Here is a 9,974-nt window from a genome sequence, read left to right as displayed (position 1 = left end):
TGTGTATACATAAGGTTTAGGGATTAGAATTAGTTTTAGAAAAGAAGCGGGAATTGATTATGGGAATAATGGGAGTAATGAGAGTAATGGGGTGGTTGAAACTAATTTGGAGAGGGAAATATGGAAGGTGGGAGAGGGATATTCGGCTGTGATATGATTTGTTTTTGATATTTTTGTATTTTTTATTTTTTTCAGGTTCGGGGAGCCAACACGGCCGCCCCTCCTGGCAGCGCGGGCGCGTCATGCTTCTGGAAAACCAGCGTGGCCACCCCGCATACCAGCGCGGACGCACACAGTCTTTGTACTTCCAGCGTGTCCGCCCTACTTCACAGTATGGGCGTGCCGTGCTACTGTAGTTGACACCCAATTTTTTCATTTCTTTTATTTTTTTGGAGTTTTCTTCTTGTTTTCTTCTTCCTCTATCTACTATTGTACAACAAACTTGGGTTTCCTCCCACGAAGCGCTTGGTTTATGTCACTAACTTGACGTAGAATTTCCGAGATCAAGCGGACAATAGAATGTCACTAACAACCTCACGCTTTGCCGTATCACCAGAGTAATGCTTCAACCTCTGTCCATTTACCTTGAATGCTTGGCCTGGATCATTCTCATAAATCTTCACCGCTCCATGTAGAAACACAGTTTTGATTACAAATGGCCCTGACCATCACGACTTCAATTTCCCCGGAAAAAGACAGAAATGAGAGTTGAACAAAAGAACTTGTTGCCCCGGCACAAATGATTTGAGCACTAGACCTCTATCATGCCACCTCTTGACTTTCTCCTTAAACATTTTATTGTTCTTATATGCTCGAAGTCGAAACTCATCGAGTTCATTCAATTGAAGCATCCTTATCCTACCAGCTGCATCCATATCAAGGTTCAGCTTCTTCAAATCCCAATACGCCTTGTGCTCTAACTTCACAAGCAAATGACATCCCTTACCATAAACCAACTAAAACGGTGACATGCCTAGCGGATTCTTGTATGTTGTTCGATACGCCCACACAGCTTCATCCATCTTCAAAGACAAATCCTTCCTTGATGGACATATAACTTTATCTAAAATACACTTAATCTCTCTATTAGATACCTCAGCTTGACCATTAGTCTGAGGATGGTAGGCTGTAGCAATGCGATGATTCAAATAATATCTTTGCAGCATGGAAGTGAACTTGCGATTGCAGAAATGTGACCCCTCGTCACTGATTATGACTCTTGGAGTTCCAAATCTTGTGAATATCTGCTTGTGAAGAAAATTAAGCACTACCTTTGCATCATTCATCAGTAAAGCCCTGACTTCAACCCATTTCGACACATAATCAACCGCCAACAAGATACACTGATTATTGCAAGATGAGATAAATGGCCCCATGAAGTCAATTCCCCAAACATCGAAGACCTCAACCTCAAAAAGTATAAAAAGAGGCATTTCATCCCTCTTAGACATATTACCAACACGCTGGCAGCGATCACATTTCAAAATAAACCGGGGGCATCCTTAAACAATGTAGAACAAAAGAATCCCGCTTGAAAGATACGAGCTGTTGTCTTCTCTCCTCCATAGTGGCCTCCATAAACAGTCGAATGACAGTCTCGCAAGATACCCTCCGTCTCGCTGTACGGAATACATCTCCTGATGATTTGGTCAGCTCCTTGCCTAAACAAAAATGGCTCATCCCACATGTACCAGTTCACCTCATGAATAAACTTCTTCCTTTAAGAAAAAGACAAGTCTAGAGGCATAATATTGCTCACAAGGTAGTTTACAATGTCTGCGAACCACGATTTTTCCTCTTGTACCCCAGACAACTGCTCATCGGGAAAAGACTCATTTATCAATGTCGTATCCTGTGAAGTCGCACTCGGATCTTCTAACCGAGAGAGATGATCAACAACTTTATTCTTAGTACCTTTCATATCCTTGATCTTCAATTCAAACTCCTGAAGTAAAAGAACCCATCAAATCAGTCTAAGCTTCAAGTCCTTCTTCAAGACGAGATAGCGAATGACAGTGTGATCAGTGAATACTGTCACCTTCATCCCAAGAAAATACGATCCAAACTTCTCAAAACCATATACAATGGCTAAGAGTTCTTTCTCAGTAGTAGTATAGTTCAGTTGAGCACCATTGAGGGTCTTACTAGCATAGTAGACCACATGAAATATGTTGTTCTTCCTATGTCCAAGAACTGCTCCAACTGCATAGTCACTTGCATCGCACATCATTTCAAAATGTTCATTCCAATCAGGTGTAGTTATGACAGGTGTCACGATTAAACTCTTCTTTAAGCTCTCAAAAGCAGACAGGCACTCATCATCAAACTTGAAAGGGACATCTTTCTCTAGAAGATTGCACAACGGTTTAGAGATTTTAGAGAAGTCCTTGATAAACCGCCTATAAAAACCCGCATGACCAAGAAAGCTGCAGACTCCTTTAACAGAAATTGGTGGAGGAAGGTTTTTAATTACCCCCACCTTAGATTTATCCACCTCAAGACCTTTACTAGAGACCTTGTGCCCAAGAATGATGCCCCGTTGCACCATAAAGTGACAGTTCTCCCAGTTGAGAACCAGATTGGTCTCAACACACCTCTTAAGAACTGCACCAAGATTTTGCAAGCACTCGTCAAAAGAATCACAAAACACAGAGAAATCGTCCATGAGCACCTCCACATTATGACCAATCATGTCAGAAAAAATGGCCATCACACATTTCTGAAATGTGGCAGGTGCACCACACAACCCAAAAGAAACTCTTCTGAAAGCAAAAGTACCAAACGTACAAGTGAAGATAGTCTTTTCCTGATCCTCTAGAGCAATGCAACTATGATTATAACACGAATAGCCATCCAGAAGACAATAATACTCATGCCCAGCCAACCTGTCAAGCATCTGATCAACAAATGAAAGAAGGAAGTGATCGTTCCTCGTGGCCTTGTTCAGCTTCTTGTAATCCATGCAAACTCTCCACCCCGTGACTGTTCGAGTAGGAATGAGCTTATTCTTCTCATTAGCAACCACTGTGATACCTCCTTTCTTCGGAACACACTGAATTGGACTCACCCAAGAACTATCAGAAATAGGATAGATGATCCCTGCATTTAGCCACTTGGGAATTTTCTTCTTCACAACTTCTTTCATGATCAGATTAAGCATTCTCTGTTGCTCAACAGTAGGATTTCTACCTTCCTCTAGAAGAATTTTATGCATGTAATAAGAAGGGCTGATTTTCTTGATATCTGTTATAGTCCATCCAATTGCCGATTTGAATTCTCTTAGAATTCTTAAGAGCTTTTCCTCATCACTGCATGAAAGGTCAGATACAATAATAACAGTAAAGGTAGATGCATCACCTAAAAATTGCATGCCTCAAGTGTTCATGCAATGGTTTAAGCTCTACTGTAGGGGCTTCCCCAATAGATCTCTTGAGGCGCTTTGGAGAATTTTTCAGCTCTTCCAATCCAAGAGATTCAAACGGAATATCCAGCCTTCGCTTCCAAGGAGAAGCATTCAAATAATATAACTGCTCATCACCTTCATCGTCTTCACTATCTAAATTTCCCAACAAGGCCTTCTCTAAGGCATCAGACCATAGCATTTGATAAAGTTATGAAGTAACCACAGAATCGACCAACTCCACTTTTAAGCACTCATCATTATCAGTAGGGAATTTCATGGCATTGAATACATTAGAAGTCATATCCTGATCTAGTACTCGCATAGTGAGCTCACCCTTCTGCACATCAATCATGGTTCGACCAGTAGCCAAGAATGGTCTTTCAGAGATTATGAGAATCTTCTTATCCTCCTCAAAATCAAGAATTACAAAGTCCACAGGAAAGATGAGTTTGTCTACCTTGACCATGACATCTTCCACAATGCCTCGTGGATATGTAATAGAGCGATCGGCCAAATACAAGGATATATAAATAGGCTTTGGATCAGATAAATCCAACTTCTTGAAGATAGACAAATGCATCAAATTGATGCTAGCTCCCAAGTCACATAAGCATTTGTCGAATGACACTTTTCTGATGGTGCAAGGAATAGTGAAGCTTCCAGGATCTTTAAGCTTTGAAGGCAACATCTGTTACAGCACATCACTACATTTCTCCGTGAGAGAAACAGTCTCTAATTCATCGAGCTTCACTTTCCGAGAGAGAATACCTTTCTTAAACTTCGCATAGCTAGGCATTTGTTCAAGAGCTTTAGCGAAAGGTATGTTGATATGAAGTTTCTTGAACACCTCCAGAAACATCGCAAACTGCTTATCCAACTTTTGCTTCTGCAGCCTTTTAGGAAAATGAGGTAGAGGATAGACCTGTTTCTCCTCTGTATTACCCTCAGAAGGAGTGTGTTCCACAGTTTTCTTCCTTGGTTCCACTTCATCTTCCTTCTACACTTCTTCTTCAGCCACATCTTCAGATTCTGGAACTTGAGCTTTTTCTTGGTTTGTAACCTTCCCATACCTCAATATAATTGCCTTAACTTTCTCTTTTTCTTCCTTCTTTCCTGGCACTTCTGTGTCACTAGGGAGTGTACCAGGTTTTCGATTTAGCAAGGCATTGGTAATCTGCCCAATTTGATTCTCCAAGGTCTTGATAGAAACCGCTTGGCTCTTGCACATGAGCCTCAACTCCTCCAATTCAGATTTTTTATTAGATTGTTACAGTTGGAGTTATTTCCTTAGTGCATATTATGGTTGTTGAAAACCAAGAGGGTTTATATTGCTTTGCTGCATACTACTGATAAGGCTACTGCACCATATTCTGAGTGTTGTTCCAGTAGAAGTTAAGATAATTGCAGTTATTGGGATGATAGATGACTGGAACTGGTTGCTGCAACCTCTGTAAGTTGATCATGAACTGAGCTGATTCACTAGAAATAGCACACTACTCCGTCTCATGCGCACCAGCACAAAGCTCACAGACACTAGTTATCTGATTAACTCCATAATTAGCCAAATAATCCACCTTTATCATCAAAGCCTTAAGCTGAGCAGCTATAGCAGTAGCTTTATCTACCTCCAGAATCCCTGCTACTTTTCCTTGAGTTAGTCTCTAAGAAGGGTTCTGGAACTCATTAGCAGTCATCAGTTCAATTAAATCATATGCTTCATCATAGCTATTAGCCCATAAGGCTCCACCTGATGCTACATCAAGCATGGCTCTAGAAGTCGTACCCAACCCATTATAAAAGCAGTTAATGATCATTCAGTCAGGCATCCCATGATGAGGACACTTTCTAAGCATCTCCTTATAACGATCCCAAGCTTCACATAAAGATTTTCCCCATTGCTGTGTCAATTGAGTAAGAGCATTCCTGATTGCAACTGTCTTTGCCATATGAAAGAATTTAGTGAGAAACTTCTGAGCAAGATCTTCCCACTTGGTGATAGAGCTTGGTGGTAGAGAATGCAACCAGTACTTAGCTTTAGCCCTTAGAGAGAATGGGAAAAGCCTCAACTTAATAGCATCTTCAGAGACATTGTTGAATTTGAAAGTGTCGTAGATCTCGATGAAATCTCTAATATGCATGTTGGGATCTTCCGTCGAAGAGCCCCCAAACTGGACCGAGTTATGCACCATCTGAATCGTGCTAGCCTTGATTTTAAAAGTGTTAGTCGTGATGGCTGGTCTGACAATGCTAGACTAAATATCATTGATTTTCGGCTGAGAGTAGTCCATCAAAGCTTTTTCATTTGCTTCTGATTTACCCATTAAAACAAGAGCTTCTTCTTCAACTTTTTCATATTCTACAAGAACTTCTTCCTCTACTAAAACTTCTTCCTCCGCTTTATCCAGTGTTCTCTTTCGAGATCGAGAACGTGTTAGCATAAACGCTCTCTAGAGTACCTGAAAAAGGAACAAGTAAACGAGTAAGTACAACATCTGAGTCAGTGAACTTTAACAACCATTAATGTCAAGCACATAAACTAAAAATTAACACCAAGTACCTGGCAGCGGCGTCAAAAACTTGTTAGGACAAAAACATGCGCTAATATTCACGCAAGTATACGCGTTCACAAGTAATATAGAATTAATTCTAGTTAGTTCTGACATAGACTGGTTTAGGTTAACTTCAATCTATGCACTTATGCAACAATGTTTTCGATATTATTCAATGCTAAGATGATAACAAGTTGAGATTGTTTATAACTATGATTAACTAACATGCAATTAACTAAGAGAATTGAGGTTGTATTACTTATGTGAGACAAAAATGGGATTCTAACTTCATTACTACTTCATTTAATAGCCTTTGTTCTTAACTTTAACATGCAATGGTGATGACAACTAATCAGATAACATGAAACTAGTAAACGCCAACTTTCGTTGTACGATTTCCCTACTACCAGACATCCACAAAAGAGATAGAAGCTTAATAGACACCAATTATGTTATGACCCTATATGTCTATAGAATTTGACAACATAATGGTTTAATGTGCAAGTTATCTATTGTTATTACATAGGGCAAGTAAGATGGTTAAAATTACCTACGAATCATGCATAACAAATACATGAACCTATATTAGCATTGCAAGTTCTAAACCCCTATATTTACTTTCACTTCAATAGAGAAAACACACTATCTTATAAGTTCGCGATGCTCATAAGACAAATAAGCACAACCAATACTAGGAAATCATTCAATCACAACATACTAAGGTATCGAAACAAATTAAATAATGAAATCCATAAGTAAAACCGCTAGAACCCCACGATAACGATTAGCCCATAACTGAACTCATCATCACCGTGGGTTCCGATGAAAGCATGGTATAATAAACTAAGTCTTTATAAACTGAATAATAATCAAAGTACGTTAAACAAGAGTAATAGGTTCAATAAACAAGAAAACTAGCATCCAAGATTACAAATTAAAATAAAGAATCACAAGAATAAACTAGATCCTCTTCGCCTTGGTTGTATTTATGCTCGTAGGTCTTCTCGTTGTCTTCTCCTTAGTCTCAGTTATGAAAAACGTCTTTAAGTTATCTTTATATAGCAGCCCAAATCGTCCAAGAGCCCAGAAAATCAATCTTCTATCCAACACAGAATTCCTGGAAATCGACCCGGCATGGCCGCGTGCTATCCCAGTGCGGGCACGCTGCAACTCTAACAACCGGCGCGGCCGCGTGCTAACACAGCGCAGGCGCACTGACCTTCTGGAAAAACTTCTGATTTTTATTTTAATTGCTGGTTCTTGATGGCATTCAATGAGCATTTATACAAGACACCTTCCTAACACCATTTTATCACCAAAGCAATGCTAAAACTCCTCGATCCCTTATCTATGCCTGAAATACAAAACACTACAAAAATACATCAAATACACAAATAACTTGAGTATGAAACACAAGTTCGAGCCTTTATAGGACGTTCTAAGTGGACATGAATGCCACTTAACAATATTTAAATATAATAATCAGAGTTTAAAGGTCTTTAAATGAATATTCAAAGTTAATATTTATTAAATGATAAATAATTATTTCTGAGTAAAATCTATACTCGAATAATCAAAATAGTTTTCAATAATAATAATATATCGTACGTACAATCATTAAATGAATATTCGAAATAATATTCACTTTAGGGTTTTAAACCATCGAATAACTTTATTCGATTACTAGTTATTAAAAACCGTACGTAACATACTCAGGAATATCGCTTCCTGGTTTAAAGTAAAATGTTCAAACTCGGATATCCTATACTAAGGTTATACACAAAATATCGCTTATCACTAGCATAGATATTATATAGCTCGTGAGCTCTACTTTAAACAATTTTAATTAACTATCGAAATATCATATTTTCAAAACATGCATGCATTTATGTCATAAGATTTAATTCAAATTATACATGGATTTATATCGCAAAACTATGTTTCAAACATTCATGCATCTTATCTCAAGATATTTCATACAATTATCACAACAACAGTAATAGGGTTCGAAGACTTGCCTGAATGTCCAGGGGTGGTAGTGTTTCTAGGATTGGTCCGATAACCTATAAAAAATAACATGACTCGGGATTAGTGCTTGGTCTCTTATGAAACTAACCTTACTCTTCTAAACACTACCGGTCGTTTTCAAGTTGTTAATTAACATTACTCGCTTGCGCACCCTTGGCTCCGACATTTTTATAAAACCGACACTTATCGTTTTTAACGCGAGACCTTAGCGAGGGCCTTACTAACTGTAACGCCCTCCAAATCCTGGGTCTAGATCTAGGGGTTACTTGTTAATCTCTAACATAACATAAACCTATATAGTAATCATACAAACATATAACTAACCCATTTTTTCTCTATATAGGATCTTTTAAGGTTGAGGTATGAAAACAAGAACAACACACTAACTTTATTACAAACTTAAAAATAAAATCTCATAGAACTCTCTTTATTACAAACCATTATCTAAACAAGTTTGAAGCTAAATTCATTTTATTCAAATTCATGCCACAACTATCTATACTACACCTGCTCAGGTAGCTCAAAGCTCTCTTCTTGAATTGGAATTAGCACTTTTGGTATTAGAGGTTCCTGCTGCCTGACACGCTGCTTTACCGTACGAGTCCGGATATGTTTCAATCTCTTTCTTGAATGAAAACAAACAAGGTGAATAATAACAAAGGGGGTGAGCTAAAATTTTTGCTCAACAAGTCAATAATATATAAACAGTATTATAATAAAGCTAGATGAACCAGTAATCTGATTGTATCGGTAATCATGTATTTTCGCAAAAGATAATGAAGGCCACTATCGATGAGTAACAATAAACTAGACTGGATACAAGTTCACACCTATATCCTGCTGATCAGTCAGGATATAATGCAGATCTATACCTCTATATATAGACCCAGTCGGGTACCCAGGCACTACGGCCCACAACAAGGATCCAGTTAGTTCCCGGTCCATAGGATCAAGTGTATACCTGATCCTAATCATCACCATCCAGTCCACAGATAAGCAACCGGAATAATCAGTATGCTTTGATGTATCCCAACATCAGAATATATCAGGATATATGTATATACTCTATTGGAATATGAATAGCGTATTTAGTAAATCAAGAGAAATCACGAATAGAAATGAAATATAAATAAAAGAACAATAATTGTGTATCAGTGTATGTGAACATGAATTATCAGTGCTTATCGAGTTGAGAATCTGAATAGAAGAAAATGATTCACTATTCTAAACTTAGAATAGGGGAAAACTTGCATGTTACGCGATTTACCGCAAATATATCACAGTTCTCTAACACTGGCTTGGTCCGCCTTATTGGCTTCATCTCTATCAAAGAAAGATACTTATTTAGTCAACACATATCTTAAACGCGTCTCAAACCGACGTCATGTAACCCTTATCGTCAGCCCATACGCTTATAATCGACTAGTATAATAATTACTAACTATTAAGACTCGACTAACCACATAATTCACATAACACATAAGTCACATAATCATTTTAGGCTTAAAATAATTTTTAGAATCAAAACCGAATCAATATTCGCATTATCGAACAACTTCTGGCTTGTTTCCTAATTTTTGGAATTTATTGGACTCGTCTCTATAAGTAATAGGGTTTAAAAGCACATAAATATCGAAAGCCGACTCGTTTTCAAACATTTTGAAACTATTTTTAATGAAAGCAGGTCATTTTTTCGAGTTAAAGGGCTTTCGTTTCGTTTAAATTGGATAAATGGTTTGATTATTATTTAATAAATAAGGGTAAATCAGTTTATTATTCAATATAATTAATTATTCAAAATAATTGAACCTCAAAAATATTTTTAAATAATTTTTTAGAAAAATCAGAATTAAAAATATTTTTTCCATAATTTTTGGAATTAAAAAATAATTGAAAAATCAATCAATCATTTTTAAATATTTAATAAATGATAATAAATAATAAATAATTGAAGAAATAATAAACTCTGATTTTTAGAAAATATTTCAGATTTA

General features: G+C 37.4%; 1 non-coding gene across 1 annotated transcript; it reads left to right on the top strand.

The window, feature by feature from the left end:
- Positions 1-5,227: 5,227 nt before the first annotated feature.
- LOC141662161 (small nucleolar RNA R71) lies at positions 5,228-5,334 on the top strand. The gene has a single exon (XR_012550288.1). It is a non-coding gene; the product is annotated as a small nucleolar RNA R71 (small nucleolar RNA).
- Positions 5,335-9,974: the final 4,640 nt, after the last annotated feature.

The sequence above is a fragment of the Apium graveolens genome, chromosome 5, assembly GCF_009905375.1.
Source record: "Apium graveolens cultivar Ventura chromosome 5, ASM990537v1, whole genome shotgun sequence".
NCBI lineage: Eukaryota > Viridiplantae > Streptophyta > Magnoliopsida > Apiales > Apiaceae > Apium > Apium graveolens.
Note: the sequence above shows the minus strand (reverse complement) of the source record. Positions and strands in the feature narration are given on the sequence as shown.